Raw genomic sequence first — 8035 nt, 5'->3', positions numbered from 1 at the left:
TCCTTCTAGCTCAGTGCTCTTTCTGTAAGGAGAATAAATCTTGCATTACCATTTATCCAACTGATGTGTGACATACCATCTGTAAAGTATGAGAACATGAGAAAGAAGAAAAAAAAACAAAAGAGAGAGAGAACAATTCATATATATATGTTACATAAACCAACAATAAACAACAGGAAAAAAAACATTTTCAGGAAAAAAAAAAACATTGTCAGATCTTCCGTTCACCATCCGGCTGTCACATCTACACGCCCAATGGTATCTTTGCATAGTCTCTCCCACCAGTATTTCCATACTCCACCCTTTGTATCTGGCCAGGATACATCAATGCTGGTAGGTCATACTGGGGTTTGGTAGACTTCTGAAAAGGTCAGGTAGTCAGGTGATGTTGGAGCTGTTGTGGTGAACGTCAGAGATGGGGAAAAAGAAACATTTTACAGATACATTACAAATTTTTACCCGGTCATTCCTGTGTCTTCAAGGAATGACCTCCCAATTTATTAACTGTTACCTCAGGCTTTATCAAGGTTAATGATCAACTTTCCTAATCATAAATTATATGTGTGGACCAAAATTTGACATGTGTGATACCTGATTATACTTCCGAGTGTCGTAACTCTGCTCGTGTTTCTGTCTAGGGGGTCTGACTTTATGTGGGCTGTTGCAGTTGTTGGCATAATGCCCTTCTCTTTTACAAAGATAACAAACCCTTGGCTTCCTCCATGTGCCAGCGGCCTGGGGTTTTGGTTGATTTGATGCCTCCTCTACTGCTTGGATGCTCATCACCATCAACCGCTCTCCCTGTGCTTCCCTGGTTGACTATTATGGTCATGTCGTTGTCTAGGGGGTGTATATACCTTGTGTGTGTTTTTAGACCTACAATCTCGTGCAACATGACCTTCCCTTAAGCAGTTGTAACACCTTCTTACTTTTGACCTATTCACAGGGGTTTGTGGCTTGCTTTTGATGTTCCGGTCATGATTAATAGCGGACTCTTTCAAATCGGCCACTGAGATATCTCTCCAGTTAGGTAGAGAGGCTTGTATATTCGTTCTTAATACTTCCTTTAAACCATTTATTAACAAATAAACTGCTACTTTCCTGTAGTGTACATTTGTTTTAATATATTGTGTTCACCCTGACAGGATTTTGTTCCATTATGCTATTTTGTGTTAACTCTTTGGTGTAAGATGCATTTGTCTGTGAGTAACATACAATACCGTACTTACCTGTTGACACGACCTCACCTGACCCTCCGTTAGGGGGTTCTGCTATTGCCTTTACCAACTTGGCCGTGTCCCTCTGGGTGTCTCGTATGATGACTGCTGGGTAGAGTGTTGACATCGTGTTGGTTTCACCTTCTCGCTGGTAATCCTGAGGGGAGTTTAACATGGGGTGCGACTTGCACGGGATAACATTTGTAATTTTGACACTTTCATTTTTATAAACATTATTGCATTTGTTACTTTCATTCTTAATACAGTTACTAAGTGCATTTTTATCGTACACCATCGCGCCATTCTCTGCAGCCATAATCCTCTCCATTGCCATGTCTCTCTTCCCAAGATGAGAGTCAGATATGTAAGTTAAATTTCTTTGCATTTCACTTTCCCGTTGCCACAATTTTAAATAGTCATAATGTCTAATACGCCTTTTTGAAGATTTAATCAGGCAAACTCTTCTCTTTACATTCTGTAACACTTCTGGGTTAAAAGTACCTACCCGGGGAAACTTCTCCCCGTCATCCACAGTCATCCTTTCCCATTCATTGCACAACATTTCTGTGTGATGACCATATTTCTCACACGATATACCTTGCCGACCCGATTGGTCAGTTTACCAAATCAACCTGAACCTCGGTTGATCGCCCCTTACCTGAACAACTGGCCCCCATCTTTGCAGGTGCTGCTTTCACTACCTCTGACTTCAAATCAGGGTCTTCGGCAACCCTTACAAAAACCAAGATGCCCGGGGTAAGGCTGCGGTGGGGGTTTTGCCTCGAGGTCCGCCCACTTAACTCCGCCCACGCTGGCCAATACGGCGACCAAAGTTCCCAGAGGTTCCGTACCCAACCTAGGGCCCCTATGAACGTCTACTTGCTCGGGCGTGTGGGAGTAGGTTACCCTCCCCAGCAAGTATCAGTCGTTGGAATGTCCCTGAGTGATCAGGCTACTTCCCTTAAAATAAAAAAATTACACAAATCACGTTAACAATGTGCAAGTAGCGTTCTTATGAATATTCAAGACACGCTAATGCACATAATCACATGCGGAACAATCGTATCTGCACACAAGCAACTAATCTTATGTGCGGAACGATCAACGGAATTGAAAATTTCGGCTGCAAATTCCTTCAGCAATGAGCTTTGTTGGCCTATATGGGTCTCGCACCAACCCTCTTCGGTTGTGCTCTCTACTTCTAGTCTACTGTACCTGAACCTCCTGGTTCGTGACCTCCTGATCTGTTATGTACAGCGGACTCTACAGCTCTTTATATGTCGAGACTAACAAGGGACGCCTCCCAAGCCACCCCGCGCTATCACTTTCGCTGGTGTACCTCTTTCTAATTTCCTATGGTTCCCACGTCCGTAAAAAGAGAGAAATCTTATATATACACACTCTTACATTCGAACACTCTTATTTCTGTACAGAATTCCTTTCATTCAGTAATAGTCTAACCCAGAAGAATTGCAACAGAGAAAGTTTTTCTTTTAACTTTAACTTTTGGATTTGAGATAGATTTGCATTATTATCGCGTTACTTCCTTATCGCCTACTAAAACAATACTATCGTGCGGTTTGTATTATGTGGGCGTATCCGTACGCTCCGTTGCGTAATATACGCTCCGTGCGTCGACCCTTGCGTCGTGTACGCCCCGCCCTTGTAAGGACACGTGTACACAAACCAAGTACGTCCACAGTAACACAACTACACGTTTATCAATGTAAATGATTTTTAACTGTAATCATTCACTGAACACCACCCAAATCTCCCTTGTATTTCTAGGCGAGACTGTGTGCGTGCCTTTACAATTATTCCCTTAAATATAACTTTTTATCTTTTAACTATTAATAACAACAAATCTCTCAGCACGTTGTCACTAGTATGTGGCAATCAGGAGAATGAGATACGGACAAATACTACTAAGCAAGAAATACAGGAGTGTGTGCTTATGCGTACGTACGCAAAACAGAAACTAAACAGTTATAAAAGACAATAACGTACTGTTCCTACCTTCCGGTTCCGGATTCCATCAGCACTCCTTACTAAGCGAAGCAGACGCTTATCTGATCAGCACTGCGAGGGATACCACCTTCCCGCCCTTTGCTGACCGATAATGTCTGCTAAATTTACCTAGTGCAGATATGTGAAGAGCGGCCGAGCCCCCAATTGTTAAAGCCTACTGATTTATCCTATATTAAACACTCTAAAAGGTTAAGAGACTCAGTACGCTATTGGAGTATGTGGTACCGTAAGGGTACGCACTTAGCGTAGCGGACGTTTAGCCGTGGACGAGACGCACGAGCGGCACGTTCGCTCACGGCTTAATGCGTAGAGGCAAGCACGCTATAGGCTGCCGACTACCGTAATGATACGCTACCAGCGTAGCGGACGCTCGAGACCACGAGGAGATCACAAGCGGCGCTGACGCTCACAGAATTAAACCTTAATAACTATACCATAAGTAATGTACTTATACTGTAAACCTTTGTGCAGTGATAAGGTGTAAATGTAACGCAGTGTAACCTTGTTAGTTTAAAAGCTGTATGAGCATCCGTGACGCTCTGAGAACACTTAGCAATATAATAAACACTCAAATACCGGTCTAAGGTTCTAACACCTTTTAAGGGAGAGAATGAACGTTCAATTGCAAAAGAATACATAGTACAATTTATACACTACCAAACTAACAAACACCTAACAGAATTACTACACGCTAAAATACAATAGCAACACTATTACATTTAAGGGGAAGGAGAGAGAGAATGGCTTACAACAAATAGGAGGTAAAATGGCTGCAGAGAACTTACGCACAAGGGGAAACAATCGCAAGCGCCTTCCTGGATATCCAGCTCCCGATTATCAGTGATGAGAACCGTTGAGAAGAGTAGAGTGGGGCTGGCCCAGGTCGGCTTGTCTTTATATACACTTACACACAGTACAGTACAATGGTCCCTACATTTTTATTGTTCATTGGACACAGGAATCCGTCTCCGCATTACAACAAAAGGTCATAGGTTGGTTCATACAGGTGGGCTGTGACTATTTCAAACTGCTCAAGTGGGAGGGAAACTCAGGTTTCCCGCCGCATGGGTAATAAACTGCAAATATAGTAAATGTCCATAAACTTCTTATAGTCATAACTATACGCACGAGCGATTAATCCGTTTCTAACCAACACCGGAATATTGCTAATTATATACCCTTCCGATGGATACTAAACACCACTGTGTAACCCCTGTCTGACCCTTCGTATCAAACAAAGAGGGATCTCTTTGTCTCTGAACAAGCTACATTAACTAAACTTTCAGATTCTATCAACGGGACCATAATCTACAAGATACATTATATGACTAAAATATGTAACGATTGAGTCGCCCGCTAGACGCACACAAACTCTACCGTAAATGCGCATACCGTGCGCATGCGAGTGCACGCGACTGCGAGTATATGCACGCACGGGAGGGCTCATGCACGTGCAGCGGGCACACGCATGAGGTGCATATATGGAAATGTGCAGCGTGATATTTTTCTGACTTTGACACGGTGGACTTGGCAGAGGCCGGGGAGGACTTTTGGTCCAGGGAGCCTGACACAGCAGGCGACATTTTTCCCCTTCCTCTGCCTTTTGAAGCAAGGATGGACGAGCCTCTTCCTTTTTTGTATTTATTAGGCCGAAAGGACTGCATCTGATCAAGGGTTGCCTTTTTCTGTTGTGCTGGAACATAAGGAAGAAAAAATTACTTACCCGCTGTAGCGGTAGACACCAGGTCAGCGAGGCAGTCACCAAACAAGACACTACCTTTATAAGGGAGAGCTTCCATAGCTTTCTTGGAGTCGGCATCAGCATTCCATTGATGAATCCACAGCGCTCTCCTGGCCGAGACTGCCATGGCATTGGCCCTTGATCCCAAGAGGCCAATATCCCTCGCCGCATCCTTTAGGTAAGCTGTAGCGTCCCTAATATAAACAGAGAGTCAAAAATAAGATTTTACTTACCGGTAAATCTATTTCTCGTAGTCCTTAGTGGATGCTGGGGACTCCGTAAGGACCATGGGGAATAGACGGGCTCCGCAGGAGACATGGGCACTTTAAGAAAGAATTTAGATTCTGGTGTGCTCTGGCTCCTCCCTCTATGTCCCTCCTCCAGACCTCAGTTAGAGAAACTATGCCCGGAAGAGCTGACAGTACAAAGGAAAGGATTTTGGGAATCCAGGGTAAGACTCATACCAGCCACACCAATCACACCGTATAACTTGTGCTAACTTTACCCAGTTAACAGTATGAACAATTACAGAGCATCAGATAAACCCTGATGCAACTATAACATAACCCTTATTTAAGCAATAACTATATACAAGCATTGCAGAAGAAGTCTGCACTTGGGACGGGCGCCCAGCATCCACTACGGACTACGAGAAATAGATTTACCGGTAAGTAAAATCTTATTTTCTCTAACGTCCTAGTGGATGCTGGGGACTCCGTAAGGACCATGGGGATTATACCAAAGCTCCCAAACGGGCGGGAGAGTGCGGATGACTCTGCAGCACCGAATGAGCAAACACAAGGTCCTCCTCAGCCAGGGTATCAAACTTGTAGAACTTTGCAAAGGTGTTTGAACCTGACCAAGTAGCTGCTCGGCAAAGCTGTAATGCCGAGACCCCTCGGGCAGCCGCCCAAGAACAGCCCACCTTCCTCGTGGAATGGGCCTTAACTGATTTAGGCAGCAGCAAACCAGCCGCAGAATGAGCCTACCGAATCATGTTACAGATCCAGCGAGCAATAGTTTGCTTTGAAGCAGGCGCCCCAAGCTTGTTGGAAGCATACAGGATAAACAAAGATTCTGTTTTCCTGACCCTAGCCGTTCTGGCTACATAAACCTTCAAAGCCCTGACCACATCAAGTAACTCTGAATCCTCCAAGTCAGTAGTAGCCACAGGCACCACAATAGGTTAGTTTATATGAAAGGATGAAACCACTTTTGGCAGAAATTGTGGGCGGGTCCGCAATTCTGCTCTATCCGCATGGAAAACCAGATAAGGGCTTTGATGTGACAAAGCCACCAATTCTGACACACGCCTAGCCGAAGCCAAGGCTAATAGCATGACCACCTTCCACGTGAGATATTTTACTTCCACCGTTCTGAGTGGTTCAAACCAGTGTGATTTCAGGAAACTCAACACCACGTTAAGATCCCAAGGTGCCACTGGAGGCACAAAAGGGGGCTGAATATGCAGCACTCCCTTTACAAACGTCTGAACTTCAGGCAGAGAAGCCAGTTCTTTTTGAAAGAAAATGGATAAGGCCGAAATCTGAACCTTAATGGAACCCAATTTAAGGCCCAAAGTCACTCCCGACTGTAGGAAGTGAAGAAAACGGCCCAGCTGGAATTCCTCCGTAGGGGCATTCCTGGCCTCACACCAAACCACATATTTTCGCCATATACGGTGAAAATATTGAGCTGTCGCATCGTTCCTAGCCTCTATCAGCGTAGGAATGACCTCATCCGGAATGCCTTTTTCTGTTAGGATCCGGCATTCAACCGCCATGCCGTCAAACGCAGCCGCGGTAAGTCTTGGAACAGACAGGGCCCCTGTCTTAGAGGCAGAGGCCACGGGTCCTCTCTGAGCATTTCTTGCAGATCTGGATACCAAGTCCTTCTTGGCCAATCCGGAACAATGAGTAATGTTCTCACTCCTCTTTTTCTTATGATTCTCAGCACCTTGAGGAAGAGGAGGAAATACATAGACCGTCTGGAACACCCACGGTGTCACCAGTGCGTCCACAGCTATCGCCTGAGGGTCTCTTGACCTGGCGCAATATCTCTGCAGCTTTTTGTTGAGGCGGGATGCCATCATGTCCACCTGTGGCAGTTCCAACCGACTAACAATCTGCGTTTAGACTTCTTGATGAAGTCCCCACTCTCCCGGGTGGAGGTCGTGCCTGCTGAGGAAGTCTGCTTCCCAGTTGTCCATTCCCGAAATGAACACTGCTGACAGTGCGCTTACGCGATTCTCCGCCCAGCGAAGAATTCTGGTGGCTTCTACCATCGCCGCCCTGCTCCTTGTGCCACCTTGGCGGTTTACATGAGCCACTGCGGTGATGTTGTCTGACTGAATCAGAACTGGTTGGTCGCGAAGCAGGGACTCCGCTTGACGTAGGGCGTTGTATATGGCCCTTAGTTCCAGGATGTTGATGTGAAGGCAAGTCTCCTGATTTGACCACAGCCCTTGGAAATTTCTTCCCTGTGTAACTGCCCCCCACCCTCGGAGGTTTGCATCCGTGGTCACCAGGACCCAGTCCTGAATGCCGAATCTGCGACCTTCAAGAAGGTGAGCACTCTGCAGCCACCACAGGAGAGACACCCTGGCCCTGGGTGATTAACCGATGCATCTGAAGATGTGATCCGGACCATTTGTCCAGTAAGTCCCATTGGAAGGTCCTCGCATGGAACATGTCGAAGGGAATGGCCTCGTATGATGCCACCCTCCTTCCCAGGACTCGAGTGCAGTGATGCACTGACACCGGTTTTGGTTTTAATAGATTCCTGACCAGTGTCCTGAGCTCTCTCTATCGGGAGATAAACCCTTCTCTGGTCTGTGTCTAGGATCATGCCTAGGAGAGGCAGATGAGCTGTAGGAACCAACTGCGACTTTGGAATATATAGAATCCAGCCGTGTTGCCGTTACACTTCCAGAGAAAGTGATACGCTGTTCAGCAACTGCTCTCTTGATCTCGCTTTTATGAGGAGATCGTCCAAGTACGGGATAATAGGGACACCTTGCTTCCGCAGGAGCACCATCATTTCCGCCATT

Source organism: Pseudophryne corroboree, chromosome 3 (assembly GCF_028390025.1).
Source record: "Pseudophryne corroboree isolate aPseCor3 chromosome 3, aPseCor3.hap2, whole genome shotgun sequence".
In the NCBI taxonomy this organism is placed as follows: Eukaryota; Metazoa; Chordata; class Amphibia; order Anura; family Myobatrachidae; genus Pseudophryne; species Pseudophryne corroboree.
This window is presented reverse-complemented; position numbering follows the sequence as displayed.